Source organism: Ochotona curzoniae, unplaced genomic scaffold (assembly GCF_017591425.1).
Source record: "Ochotona curzoniae isolate NIBS_2020 unplaced genomic scaffold, NIBS_Ocur_1.0 scaffold_3223, whole genome shotgun sequence".
Classification (NCBI taxonomy): domain Eukaryota; kingdom Metazoa; phylum Chordata; class Mammalia; order Lagomorpha; family Ochotonidae; genus Ochotona; species Ochotona curzoniae.
The window spans coordinates 9,500,326-9,515,383 of NW_024467108.1; the positions used below are offsets into that span (position 1 = coordinate 9,500,326).

At 37.4% G+C, this 15,058-nt stretch overlaps 1 pseudogene; it reads left to right on the forward strand.

Moving 5' to 3' along the window:
- The first annotated feature begins 1,466 nt into the window (after positions 1 to 1,466).
- LOC121145315 lies at positions 1,467 to 10,276 on the forward strand (annotated as a pseudogene).
- Positions 10,277 to 15,058: the final 4,782 nt, after the last annotated feature.

The window sequence follows — 15,058 nt, forward strand, 5'->3', positions numbered from 1 at the left end:
TGCAGGCAAGGCTGCAATGAATTTCCCATTTCATGGCAAAGTACAGCAGATGTGTCTGCACCCACCTGAAGGCATTTCTACCTCCCTTTGCATGGACGGTGGACAACCCTGCTGAGAACTCTGTAATCTATTCGGCCATTGTCTGCCTCTGTGGAGTTGGTCTTTACTATCAATATGAGCTTGGAAGTTGGTGTTGCTAATAATGTCTTAGCAAAAGGGCCTTTTATTATTCATGCTGTCCCCATTGATCATGGTAATCAAGGGTGTAGCAGGAACCTATGCTTGGGGTTTTCCTCCCTCATTGACCATATGCTAATCAATTGTGTTAAGTCCCTACATGTAGTAGGAATCTATTCTTTCTTTCTTTCCTTGATCTTTAGCTCCCTGCTTCTGTGATGCATTTCCTCCCTTAACTGATTCAAGACTAAGCTGTAGAATGAGGATTGTAATAGGAATGTTACTGATTGATTTTATACCATCTATTGAGAACTTCCTGACCACAGGATTAGGATGGCTGATATCCTGCCTCAAGGTAAAATAATTGGCAGAACTATCCTTAGGAATGCCCACTTGACCAGGTGTGAAAAGTTGGTGCCAGAGTTGTGAAGGCTTCTGTATAAATAAAGCAGACAGCTTTCTTGCATTGTCCATTATGATCCAGAAATTGTAGTGGTCCATTTGTTTTCTACACCTACTACACACACCCTTCTCCAGTTCTGAACTAGCCTGGAACTGGACTCTGGCAGGAGACCTAGAAGAGGCTCCTGGCCTCCTGCTTCAGATCAGCTCAGCTGCGGCCATTGCAATTGCTTGAGGAGTGAATCAGTGGATGGCAGATCTTCTTCTTTGTCTCCTCTCCTCTCTGTATATCTGACTTTTAAACAAAAATAAATAATTCTAAAAAAAAAACAAAAACAAAAACAAAAACCAAGCACAACAGGCTGAGATAGAATCTTTAAGTACAACTGATGGCTGCCCAGGGCACTGGAGACGAGGGGCTGATCTGCTCCAGACCAGTCATGTCTCCCAGGCTTCAGCCTGGAACAGGAGCCAGTTACATCACCGACCTGGCAGGATTCCAGTTAGCCAATGGCACACCTGAATGGACATTCCTTACATAGCTGGGACACAGACAGCCCCTTTGTCCGTCCACGTGTTTAGAGGGGTATAAAACTCCTCCACATGTATCTCAGAGGCCCTTTTTGCTTTCCTCTTCCTTCCTCTCTGTGCGAAGGGGACCCAGGAGTGGATTTTCCAATAAAGCTTTCATCACAACTCTGAACAACTTGCCGATATTATTCCACCAGCGGGCAGGTGGTCAGTGGTCATTATCTAACAACAACTCCCTTTAAAATAGTGGAGAAGAATCTTAAATACCTTGGAATAAATCTCACCAAGGATATGGAAGGCCTCTATGATAAAAATTAGAAAACATTAAAAACTGAAATATAAGAAGACATTAAAAGATGGAAAAACCTGCCATGTCCAGCAAGATCAAAATCATCGAAATGTCCACATTACTAAAGGTAATATGTAGATTCAATGAGATCCCAACCAAAACCCAATAATATTCTTATCAGAAATTGAAATGATAAATTCTTCTAAAACCACAAGAGAACATGAATAGCTAAAGTTATCCATAATAATAAAAATAAAGCTGGAGGAAGCTGTTGCAACTCCAGATCTCAGGACATACTAAAGAGCAGTGGTAGTCAAGACAGTCTGGTACTTATACAGAAACAGGAAGAAGCTCAATGGAATAGAACAGAAACCCTAGAATACACATGTACAGCCAACTAATCTTTGACAACAGAACTGAAAATAACTTCATGAAAAGTTGGGTCTTTTCAACAAATGCTGTTGGGGAATTGGATATTAGCCTGCAGAAATAAAACAAGAGTCCCACCTGTTACCTTATCCAAAAAATCAGCTCTAAATGGTTCAAGGACTGAAGATGATAAAAACTTGATACAGTGTGATGGCTTGCTGTGATGTGGAATTCAGAAGAATGTAAAAGAACAGAATTACTACAGACACAATTACAAAGGCAAAGAAACCCTTGCATACTGGAATACTGGATACAAGGTCACTTCTGTTGCAGCAGTCCACAAAACATTTAACTTTTTCAATTTGGATTTGGCAATCATTGCTATCAGAAATGCTAAAGGAGGGGCAATTGTCATGCAGGAGGCATTCATGTGTTTTGATAAGGCATTGAGAGATTCCTGCAGGATTACTATTATCACTACCTGAAGAGATAGCTAAAATTTGTGTCTACCCCAGAAGGAATGTTGGACCTGCAACAGAGAATTTTGATGAACTAGTGAATAATGGACACATAGACAGGCTGATTGAATTTTATGCCACTTGGTGTGCTCTCTGTAAGAGTCCAGATTCCAAGTATAAAGAACTGAGAGAGAAGTTCAGGAAAGACCTAAATATTGCCATAGCCTAGACAGATGTCACTGGCAATGATTTGCCTTCTCCACATGCAGTCAGACGTTTTATAACATCTACTTTTCGCAAGCCAGCAAGAAGCTAAACCCAAAGAAATATGAAATGCATTATCCATCTACAGAGAGAAGCTGCAATCCTCCTCTCCATAATTCAAAAGCAAAGACCTAAGAAAAAAGCTTGAAGGTTCTCGACGCAGCAAACCTAACACCGTGGAAAGCACTTTTACGCCAGCGATGGCTAAACCACCAGAGAGGCCTGAGTTCTCTGAGACTATTATCTCTTACAGATGAGAGGGCTCAACAGACATAATTTGAAAATGAGTAAGCTCTCTCCTGTTTCATAGCTGTACTATTTATGGAAAGACTAGGCTCAACTTAAGTTTTCGGTTTTATAAAAATGATTTGTATTGGGGAGAATGTAGAGGGGGTAGTGGGAATTGAGCTGTGGGGGTATTTTCTGAGTTTCTTTTGTATTTTTAGAACAGTGACAATTAGTGAGTCCTTTTTAAAAGCCACCCTCAATAATCCCTTAGTGTATCTTCAATAAAGAAAAAAAATGTAAAGATCAAAAGTTAACAGAACAATGGGAAAAGGATAACAAGCAAAGAATTCACATAAAAGAAAATGCAAATGACAACATTATGGAAACATGTTCAGTCCCATCCCAAAAAAGAGGAAAAAGAAATTGAATTCCACAGGTACGACATTTTTAACGCACTCAATTGGCAAAAATAGAAAAGTTTGATTTTTATCAGTGTTGAGGAGTATAAGAAAACAGATATCATATTACTGGTGAGAATATAATTTGCACAACTATGGATGATAATTTGATAATATTTTGCAAATAAATTAATCAGTTGAAAATAAATGAAATAAATGATACATGCAATTATTCATGCAAGAATATGTATTATGTAAAACAATCAGAAGCAGCCCAAATGCCCCTCAATAGCCAGGTGATTGAATCAGTCATGGTGCTTGCCATTGGTTTTGCTGTTATTAGGCATCTGTATTAATGGTTTATTTTCGCTAAGTTTTCAACCTTTTAATGTTTCATTGAGACCAGTATCCACTCTTCATAAACTTCCTTGAGGTAAGTAATCAGTAGCATACAGAACTCTTCCAAACAATAATATACTCTATGCAAGTAATATAAGTGTGGCATATTTAACATAACAGGTTCAACAAAATCAAGTTCAAGTTACTTTTTTTAAAAATGAAAAAATATCATATGGCCATTTGCTGTTCATCTACCGTCTGTTGCTGCCAACAGTTACATATTATCAAGGTCATCGGCTCATATTCGGCTCATCTTAAGTGTGTTTGGTCACTGACTGCAGAGTTGATAAAAACCCTTCAGAGGTGAATCTTAAGGAAAGGTGGAAGCATTATATTCATTTCTTATAAAATGTTATTTTATAAAATTATGTGATTATCAGGTAAGCGGGAGGTTTGGTTTATAGAAATGAGTGGATAGATGAATAAGAGTCAGACAGATGAACCTCTAAATATTTCAGTTTCTTCATTAACACAACCCTCAACAACATGCAAACATAAACATCTGACTTGCAGACTCTGGTACTACGGGTCTAGTCAAGCATTATTAGTAGAACAGAGAATTACAGTGCTTAATGCAGAATGGTACTTCCTCTTCAACAAAACGTGGATCTTAAATGCAATCTAATGCTCAACACACAGCATTTTATTTGAATACAACAAATTAAACAGAATAGAGAAGGTCAACATATATAATAAGTTAGTTGAAATATTATTTGGGGATAATCTTCCAACAGTTTTCAATGTGGCTTCTTAACTGCATAATATGCTGTTGCAAAATAAAATATATTTATTAAAATATGGCATAAGAAAGCAAAAAAATATTTGAAAGGTGCTGCTAGATGTACCAACAGGAGATATGAACATTTAATACCAGGCTTGTATAAGAAATCATTTTCCCAGGCTGTACACATTATTTAACAGACAAAGCAATTAATATTTATACTGAGTTTAGCAAATTCTTTCACATTCTTTTTCAATCGATTTTGTAAACCCTTCAATTTACACAGATAAGGCAACTGAGATTTAGTTGAGTTAAATGTCTTTTCCAAATCACTCAGCTAAGAAACAACAAGGTTGAATTAGAAATCCGGACTAGGCTCGGCCCTGTACCTTCACAGTCAATAGATATAGTCAGTCAATTTATTCGTGTATCTATTCAGCCTTTCAAAAATATTTATTACATACTCTGTTCACTGGAAGGCAAAAAAAACAAAAAAAACAAAAAAAGAAATGTGTATTGCAAACACTCAAAGCACAGTGCTGAAAACACTGTTTATACCAAAAGGTTAAGCAAAGGGCCAAGGAAATGTCACCCTTACTTCCATGGACTTCACAGTATTATACTCACAAGCCTAACAAGTATAAAAATGTGAGTACATCACAGGGAGACTGAGTTTTCTCCCAAATAATGAATGACCTAGCTTATGCTAGACAGTAATCATGCTGCAAATAAAGGGGAAAAAAGAAAAAAAGGCAAGACTTAAAAAAAAAATGTTAATCAAATCCTTACTTTCGCTGTCTGTAACACTTTTAATGCTGATCAAACTACTTCTCAAAATCACTATCTTAATTCCAATACAGAAATTATAATACTTCAATTTGAAGGCTATTGGAAGAAGAATCAGAAATAATGCAATAAAAATATAATAGTCTGCATGTAGCACCTGGTAATTATTACTACATGTATGATTGCCACTGAATCCACACAAATTCTGGAGAACATGTAATTTAAACAAGATCTGGAGAATATTTCATCACTGGTAGATATTAAGACGCCTTACTAAGGACACTTCAAGTCTTTCATATGTGTGAATGGCAATTTGCAGTTCTTTCTAAACATAAATACAAAAGTCATCTACTGATAATGTATATAATGAGGACAAGAAAAACACAACATAGCACAGAGAAAACTGAAAACGCAATGTCCTCATCAATGCAAAAAAAAAAAAAAAAAACCAACATGTCATTTGCTCTAGTTACTGAAATCTGTAAAGCCAAGTTAGTTTCCTATTGAAAACCAAACTATTAAAGACTTACTTATATTATTGCAAAATCAGATATACAGTGAGGAGTAGAGACAGGGAGGGAAATCTTATGTCTGATGATTCACTCCCCAAGTGACCACAAGGGTTGGTGCTGTGCCAATCCAAAGCCAGGAGACAGGAGGTTCCTCCAGGTCTCCCAGGCTGGTGCAGGGTTCCAAGGCTTTGGGCCTTCCTTGATTGCCTTCCCAACCCACAAGCAGGGAGCTGAATGGGAAGTGGAGCTGCCGAGGTTAGAACCGGCGCCCATATGGGATCCCTGGTACGTTTAAGTTGAGGACTTTAGCCTCTAGGCCACCGAAAATTCTTTTGATTCAGGAGTTTGTGGCTTCATTAATCACTCAAACTAGGAGTTTCACTAGAAGTAAAACAATTTCTTCAAAACAATAATAATAATAATAAAAGCCTGGAGCATTTCTGTAGCAGTATTTTTGGCATTTCCTGCAAACATTTATGCCAACCTTTAATATATTTTCATGCATTGGAATTTGGTGTATCTTGAGTAAAGACTGCAACGTACTTGGGATTAAGTGGAAATAGAATTAGAGAATATAGCTTCACTGAAATAAGTGGAAACCAATAATTATTCTATGAATTTGTTTGGTTTGGGGGAAACAAAGTTACTTTGGAACAGACCTACGTAAGTTCTAACATTTCAAAATGTCACATCAAATGCTTAAATTCTTTCAAGCTTGGATACTTAAGTTTGGAAAGAGGAAAAACAGAAAGAATATTTAGAGCCTGTTCTTCCCTCTCTATTCTGCAAAGCCAAGCCAGACTGAGAAATGTTCCTTGAGCAAAGCTTTTCATGAGGTTAAGGAATGAGAAAAGGTTATTTTAGCCACATTAAACATGCTAGTCTTCAGAGAAGAGTAAATGGTTCACATTGTGGAAAGAAGCAGATCTTTTCAGTCCACTGCATAGGAAAGGGTAATCTGCTATCCAGAGGGCCTTAACACTACATTTCATACACATTCACAGCTCTCCCTTTTCTCTGAATCACAGTCCAAACCATTAACCTCATTCAAAGACTAAGCCAAGGAACGTTCAGAAATCCAAACTTCTGACTTATTGATAGTGCAATAATGCACATGGATGATGTGAATGATTCTGTACTGACAGCTTAAAAGTTTAGCTTCTCTAGAAACTAATCTACCTGTAAATTACCGCTTTTTCTTCCTCCAGCCCTCTCTTGCAGATTCTGACTTTAATACAGAAGGTATATCACAGTCTCTGATCCTATGTGATTTAAAAAGCCTTTATTTGAAAAAAAAAAAAAAACACAACCTAAAAAAAAAAAAAACAGCAAATGGTAGATGCTACATAGAAAATGTGATAGATAACTTTAGGCAGAGAAACAGTCTCTATTGAACATTCAAAAACTTTGCTGCTAGAAAAAAAAAACCCAGAAATACAATTGGTATGCAGAGGCAAACCAATTATTTCTCATAAATAGACTTCTGCACTGTTAATTATCTATCATCTGCGTGGAAGAATAAAAAGTAAGAAGAAAACTGGATTAGTTGCCATCAGAGTCTCCTCTGAGCTCATTCTGCCTTTGTTAAGAAAAAAAAAAATTTCCCCAACTTGCCAATCTTAAACATTTTAAAAAATTAATTGGAAGATTCCCATTACTCCAAGTTGCACCCATACACACTTTACGTATCATTTGGTTTTCAGAATCAGAAAGTCTTTCACTTCCATCTTTCCCTGTTTTGGGCAGTACTCCACCTGACTTCCATCCAGAGTTAAGCCCACAACTATGTCCTACCTGTATTTTTCTGCCTAAGAATCAAAATATCTGCTTTATTTTTTTCCTCCAATACTTGAAGCAGTCAAAGGAAAAACTACTGTGTCTCATTCTCGCAGTTCGTATTAAAGACTCGAGCAAGAGGCAAATGGGAGAAAAACACAGAGGGGGCCGAAGGTCTTGTCATGGAGTGGATGAAAGAACAGCGAAAATGAATCAGGCCCCTAGAAAGAGAATAGGAAAGGAGCTAGTGAGGGATGGGACACATGGCATATCTCCAGAGAGCCAAGCAATTGAGTCATATTGGTGGATGCTACATAAATGAAGGCAATAGGATCTGTACTTATTAGATCATATTTCTCCTATCTTATTACTCTCAATCATTCCCATTTTTCCTGCACAGACTAAATGATTTATTAAAATGTCCACACTACCCAAATGGATTTAAAGAACTGTTATAGTTCCTATCTAAATATCAATGACATTTTTCATAGAACTAAAGGTAATATTATTACAATTAGTATGGAACGATAAAGACCCAAACAGCTGAAGTGATTTTGAAACAAACAAACAAAAAGAAAATAAAGGAGAAAAAACATGAGGCATATCATCACTTGGCTTTAAAAATATAGTACCAAACTATATTAATTGACATGAATATCATATACATAAACCAATGGAATAGAAAAAAAACCTAAACATGAACTCGTGCAGCCAACTTCTTTTTGACCAACACCCTAGGAATGTGCATTAGAAAAGTCAGATATATGGCATTAGAAAAATTGGATATACAAGTACAGAAAAACAAAGCTATATTTCTGGTTCATATCTTGTACAAACAAACCAAAAATGTATTAGGGATCCAAATGTAAGACCTGAAAAAGAAATTACTGAAAGAAAACCTTGGGTGGGAAAACACTTCAGGATGTTCAATGGGTATGGATTTTTTTTTCTCAAGCCAAAAGCACTGCAAACCAAAGCAAACAGACAAATAAAAAATTGTCAAACCAAAGAGCTTCTGTAAAGCAAAGGAAATAGTCAATAGAGTGAGAACACAACCTATAACAAGAAAGAAAATATTAGCTGTACATCGACAATGGGCTAAAATCCAGAACATATAAGGAAGTCAAACAATTCAATGGAGAATAAATGAATAAAAAGATCATTTGATTTAAATGTGTAGTAGAACTCAACATGTGTTTCTCAACGGAACACATACAAATGGTTAACAGGTACACACACAATGCAGCAATTTAATCACTAGGGAAATTCAAATCAAAACCAAAATGTAATATCACCTTGCTGCAGTTAAATTGGAGGTTATTAAAAAGCCAAAAGATAACAAGTGTTGGTGATTATATGGAGAAGACACTTGAATACTATTGGTGAGAATGCAATTAGAAAATCATTGAGAAAATAGTATGGAAGTTCCATAAATTAACACAAAACAAACATAAGTTCTAGGAATTCCTCTGATTAATATCTTAAGGAAATAAATCAGTCTATCAAAGAGATCTCAGGGTAACCACTATGCTAAGTTTCAAAGACTAAGGGCTACTGGCCAGGTCTGAGGCTGAATTAGCTTCTATTTATCTTCCAAGTAGGCAAGGTGAGCAACTGGCATGTTAAGGAAGGAAAAAACTGAACCAGGTGCTGATGGTGCTATTGTCCAGATCCATGCTAATGTGGAAAAGATAACCACAAGAAAGAGGGCAGAACTGTTTATTCCCTGCTCAACAGATTCAGAAGCAACATGGTTCATAAATCAAGTGACAGCCTAGTAATGGGATTCAAATTTCCTACTCTACTTGATGAAGTCTTAAAGATCTCTTCTAGAAACTACAATGCCTCATGAGAGCCTACACAATGGATTTCAAAACTGCCTGCCAAGATAAAAGAGAACATTTTACCTTGGATGCTTCCTGAACTCCCATAGAACTGAGTTTCTCAGCCACAATCTGGTACTGGAAAAACAACTGCCTTTGTATTGGCCATGTTCAGCCAAGTAAAACCTGCAAACAGACAATGTCTGTACCTCTCCCCAACATTATGAATTTGCCCTTCAAATGGGAAAATTAATTGAGCAGATGTGCAGATTTTATCCTGAACTGAAGCTGGTTTACATTGTTCAGGGCAATACATTGCAATGGAGTTCAAAAGGTAAGTGAGCAGATTGTCATTAGCATCTGGAGACTCTCCTGGGCAGGTGCTCCAAAGTCAAGTTCATTGACCCCCAAGAAGTTGAATGGATTTGTTATGTACAGGTTGATGTGACAATATTCACTCACAGCCACCTGAGTCAGAGCATCCATACCCAGAGGACGCTTCTGAGGAAGGGCCAGATGATGATTTCCCTTGCCACCTATGAAGACTCTGTGTGGAAGTTTTGCCCAGAAAGTGGTCTCAATTATGATTAAGAGCAGCTTTTGGAAAAAGATGTCAGACACCATCAAGAAGTATTATGTTTTGTCAAATGACAGAGATGAAAAGTTTCAGACTTCGTGCTACCTGTAAAGGGTCATTACCATCACTCAAGTCAATATCTCTGGCCACAATTCTCAAAACAACCAGCTGGCTGGCGGCAGAGTTCTCAAAAGAAGGCCACCTGGTGGCTCTGCTGAGTGGTGAAAAGACAGCACAGCAGAGGACAACTGTGATTGAGAGCTTCCAGGAGGGCCATCGATATGTGTGTCTGTGGTGTTGATATTGCACAAGTGTTGGTCATCACCTACTTTGATCTTATCACAGATAAGACTGGAAAATCAGACAAGACCTGCCTGCAAAGGATTAGGCCTGTTGACTTGCTTTTGTAAGAGAGGCCTGACCATGAACATGGTTGACAGCAAGTATAACATGGATATACTGAATAGAATCAGGAGCATTTTAATAAAAAGTTAAGAGTGGACACAGACATTTTAGACAATATTGAGAAAATAGCCAACTTTGTATCTCTGTTGTCACTTGCCTAGGAGAAAATGACTTTCCTAGCCTAGGTATTGAGAGTTACCAAGAAAACAAGTGTGAACATAAAGAAACTGCATACTTCTTTAAAAATTGCATACTCTAAAATTCTGTGCAAATTACGGGGCATGACAGAAAAACCATATAACTCGGGGATAAATTGGGGATAAATATATAGAAATTCACATTTTGAAAAAAAATAGAGATCTGCCCTCCCCTTCCAAGTTTATACCCTTTATTCATACACAGCAGGCAACAAATAGAAACACTGTCACCATCCAAATGGTAAGGAAAAAAATGAATTACAACGAAACCAACAATGGAGTACCAGATAGACACAAAAGAATGAAACCTCGTCATTTTCAACAATACGGATGGAACTGGAGTTTATAATATTAGGTGAAATAAACCAATAGCAGGAAGATTCATGGCACCTGATTCCAGTCAGGTGCAGGCTTTAAAAAATGAAGGAAGATGCTATACAAAGTTAAAAAGTCTAATGTTGGTTACCAGAGGCTCTGGGTGGAAGAAGGGGGAGCGGGGGCGGAAACTAATTAATGGGTACTAGGATATAATAATCCAGAAGTAAGAAATTCTAGGGTCCAATTGTACAGCTGAGCAACCATAGATAATACCAATGTATTGTATATTTGTTCTTTTATGAAATCATAAAATATAGGATTTGGGATGTTTTTACCAAAAATAAATTTTGAGCATTTTACCATGCCAGGATATAACACTATGCATAGATAATTTAAAAAAAGATGGGTACATAGCAATCATACTTTTTGTTTTAAATAACTTGAAAAAATCAAAATTAAATCAAACAACAAATTTAAAATGTTTCTAAAAGATTTGTTTTTTTAATGTGAAAGTCAAAGTTGCACTGAGAGAAGGAGAGACAGAGAGAGAGATATCTTTCATTCACTGGTATGCTGCACAAATGGCAAGATCCCTGTAGTTGAGCTGATCAGAAGCTAGGAGTGAGGAGATGTTTCTTGGCAGTGCTCCATGGATCTGAGCCATCCTTCATTGCTTTGCCATGCCATTAGTAGGAGCTCAATCAGAAGTAGAACAATTGGGACATAAACTGGCACCCATATAGAAAATTGGCACCATAGGCAGAAGCTCAACCTACCTATGCCATGGTTCTGGCCCCATGAGTTTAATATATTTTAATTTCATTTTACATGAACTTTTTGAAGTGCCCTCATATTGTACTAAATAATTTATACGGGGATTTGTACAGTTGTATGTTCAAATGACAGCTGTGGTTTCATGTTCATTTCCAAGTACTGACATCTCTTTGGTATTCGTGTTAAGATCAATTGGTCAGTTATTCACTTTACCTTAACTCTTTAAGCCATTTCTATAGAAGTTACCTTTAACTTTGAAGGTAAGAGGTACAGTAACAGTCTTCATATGCTGCAATCAAAGAAATTTTGTGAAAAACTATTAACCTTAGAATAACTTATTAGTTATTTTGTTAACAATCATCGAAATTTCATGAAAATCTCTAACTTTAGAATAATTCTTCTAAAGCTGAATGACTCTTAATTATACCTACCAAACTCATGTAAATGAAAATTTATCTGGCTGCACTGTCCATCAATAAGGTAAAGATTACTAGGTGTAGGACTGAGGTATCTAGTGATAATTTAGTGCCAATTTGGATGTTAATTACTGGATATTGATAGTCTCTATTTTGATACAGAGTTAAGGTCAAAAACACTGCTTTACTTTAGTTGTTCTTAAACATGATCTGCAGGAGAATCACGCTGATGGTTTCTTAAACAAGTGGGTGGCTGTTTCCCATCACCAGAGATTATGTTTTTTGACCTAAGGTGGATAACTGTTTCATAGCTATTAGCAACATTCAAAATCACTATGTCAGGTTAGTGTGGTAGCATACTGGGCTCATCTTCTGCTTGGGGCTCTGGCATCCCGTTGGCACTGGCTCAAGACCTGGCTGCTGCACTTCCAATGCAACTCCTTGTTATGAGGACAGCTCAACTTCTTGAGCCCCTGTACTCATGTGGGGGATGTGGAAAAAGCTTCTGCCTTCAGATCCCCTCAGCTCTTGCCATTGCAACCACTTGGGGAGTAACCCAGCAAATCAAAGATTTTCATTTGTCTCTCTGTCTTCTCATACTCTGGTATTGTCTCTCTCAGGTAAAATGTATAAATGTTTAAAAAGAATAAAAACCAATATATTTGTTCCTTTGGCAATGGGAGAAATTAGGGAGTGGAGGGGTGAGGAGGCAGCAACATATTATGTCTTCAGTACGATATATAGCTGAAGGATTGAGAACAGGATGCCTCACCTCAGACAAAGGAAAGATAGTATGATTCTATACTGTTTCATGATGTAGCTCAATGAAAAAGCTTATTTATAGAGTACAGCTACGACAGAGAGGGTTGCTACTCCAAATTTAAGATATCTTCCTGACTTCTGCAAGAAGTCTGTACTGTACCAGGTCACTTCTCAGTTTACCAGGGCGATCATAGTTTCATCCTATATAACATGGAGCAATAATTATTGTAGATATTTTAATCAAGTCCTAGGGGGGTTGTAAAGGGATATATTCACTTTAAAATCAAATAGGAGGAAAATGTTATCTTAGGGGAATGGGAAAAAAAGTCACCAGGGTGCTAATCAGTTATTAAAATACCTCCATAACTCACACAAAGGCTATAGATTATTAGGATGAATCTTTTAAAATTGCCCACAAAGTGGAAGATTATGTCAGTTTGGTCTAATAGCAATATTAGCTAAGTCATGTGTTTCACTGAAATCAGGTGAAAATCACAGCTTGAAGCACTATCAACAAAGAGCATTTTCACTTTCTTTCTGCCTTTCCCTGAGGAATTCTTGTGTCTGGCAAATGGTAAATACTTAATGAATGCTGATTGTGTGAATAAACAGTCTGTGTGAAAATAAGGTGGTTTCAGAATAATAGAATCCATTAAACAGGCACATTTGGAGTCTGATCTTGTTGTCTCCATGTGTGTTCTCTGCTGCACTGTTCAGTTTTTGAAATGTCAGTGTCTACTTCCTTTACTTTATTAACCTTTATTCCCATGCAGTCACTGATTGGACCATGGCTCATATGAATCAGGATGCACCTTGCCCCTCCCAGCTCTTCCAACTTGTAAAATGAGATCATTTTGTATCATACTTGTTATTGTTAAACAATATAGCTTCCCATGGGCCCCCTTTCACCTTTGTCAAATGTTTTACAATTGTCCTTTAGTTAGATTTAAAGCTTAAGTGATTATTTGTAATGCATGTGCTACAATCCCAACTTTCAATATGCTGGATTTAATTTTCTGGGGAAAGTTATACTTCCTAACTCTTTTGTTCACCTGCAAGAAAGGGGAATATAATATTGTTCCATCATATCTCCCACCACTTTGGACTGTGTAGTAAAAGAAAAATAAGTTTGTGCTCTTTTCTAGTCCATTTTGCGTCTGTCTAATCAGAAATGTTAAGACATCATGATTACTCAATGACAAGGCAGAACTCACACACACACCTTAAAAAAATAAGCAAAGATTCATGTTTGAGAATTCTAGTGTACTACTAAAACACAGTAGGAAAAAAATAATGTTTGAATAAAAAACTAACAGTTGTTAAAACTATCTTGCTCAGTGTACTAGAATCTCTCTTTGAGGCAAAATAAAGTGCTTGAATAACAGTGAGTTTACTTTTTATGTACTTACTGATACTTTTAGTAGGGTAGAAGATACAGCTAGAAACCACAATGTAAAACGAAAAATGGTTGTGTTTTATTTGTTCTATCTTCTATCAAGAAATGCCATATACTAGTGGCTGGTAAAAAAGAGGAATATATTTCTCATCATTTTGGAAGCAGAGAAGTCTAAGACCAAGACACAGCTGATAAACAGCTGAGGAAGGATACTTTCCCTTACAGCCTGCTTCCTGTGACCCCAAGTGGTAGAATAAGCTGCCAAGGTCAATAAACCTCCAGTAGAAGGGCCCCAATTTCATGCATAAAGATCTTTCAATTCTGATTTAATCATCATCATAATAATTTCAGATCTGAATCTACCTCATAGGGCATAAGAGTTCAACAACTGAGTCTAAGAGAAAGGAACGCCAATATTCAGATTGCCTCTCTCAGGAGCAAAAGGGAGAGCATAGGTTTTTTTTTTTTTTTTTTTTTTTTTTTTAAGATTTATTTTTATTATTTTTTCATTGGAAAGGCGGATATACAGAGAGGAGAGACAGAGAGGAAGATCTTCCGTCCGATGATTCACTCCCCAAGTGAGCGCAACGGCCATACTATGCCAATCCGAAGCCAGGAGCCTCTTCCGGGTCTCCCACGTGGGTGCAGGTTCCCAAAGCTTTGGGCCGTCCTCGACTGCTTTCCCAGGCCACAGGCAGGGAGCTGGAAGGGAAGCGGGGCTGCTGGGATTAGAACCGGCGCCCATATGGGATCCCGGGCGTGCAAGGCGAGGACCTTTAACCACTTGCGCCACGGCGCCGGGCCCGAGAGCATAGGTTTTTAAGATTCTGATATGATCCTGCCTTTCTGTCTGAAATTCCAATGCAGAATGTCTATCTACTCTAGAAATCACAAGCTTTTTTTTTTTTCCTGTTAAGATTTATTTATTTTTATTGGAAAGGCAGATTTACAGAGAGAAAACAGAAAGATCTTCCACCTGCTGGTTCGCTCCTCAAATGGCTGTCACACCAGAGTTCAGCTGATAAAAAGTCAGGAGGAGCCAGGGGCCTCTTTTGGGTCTCCCATGTGGGGACAAGATCC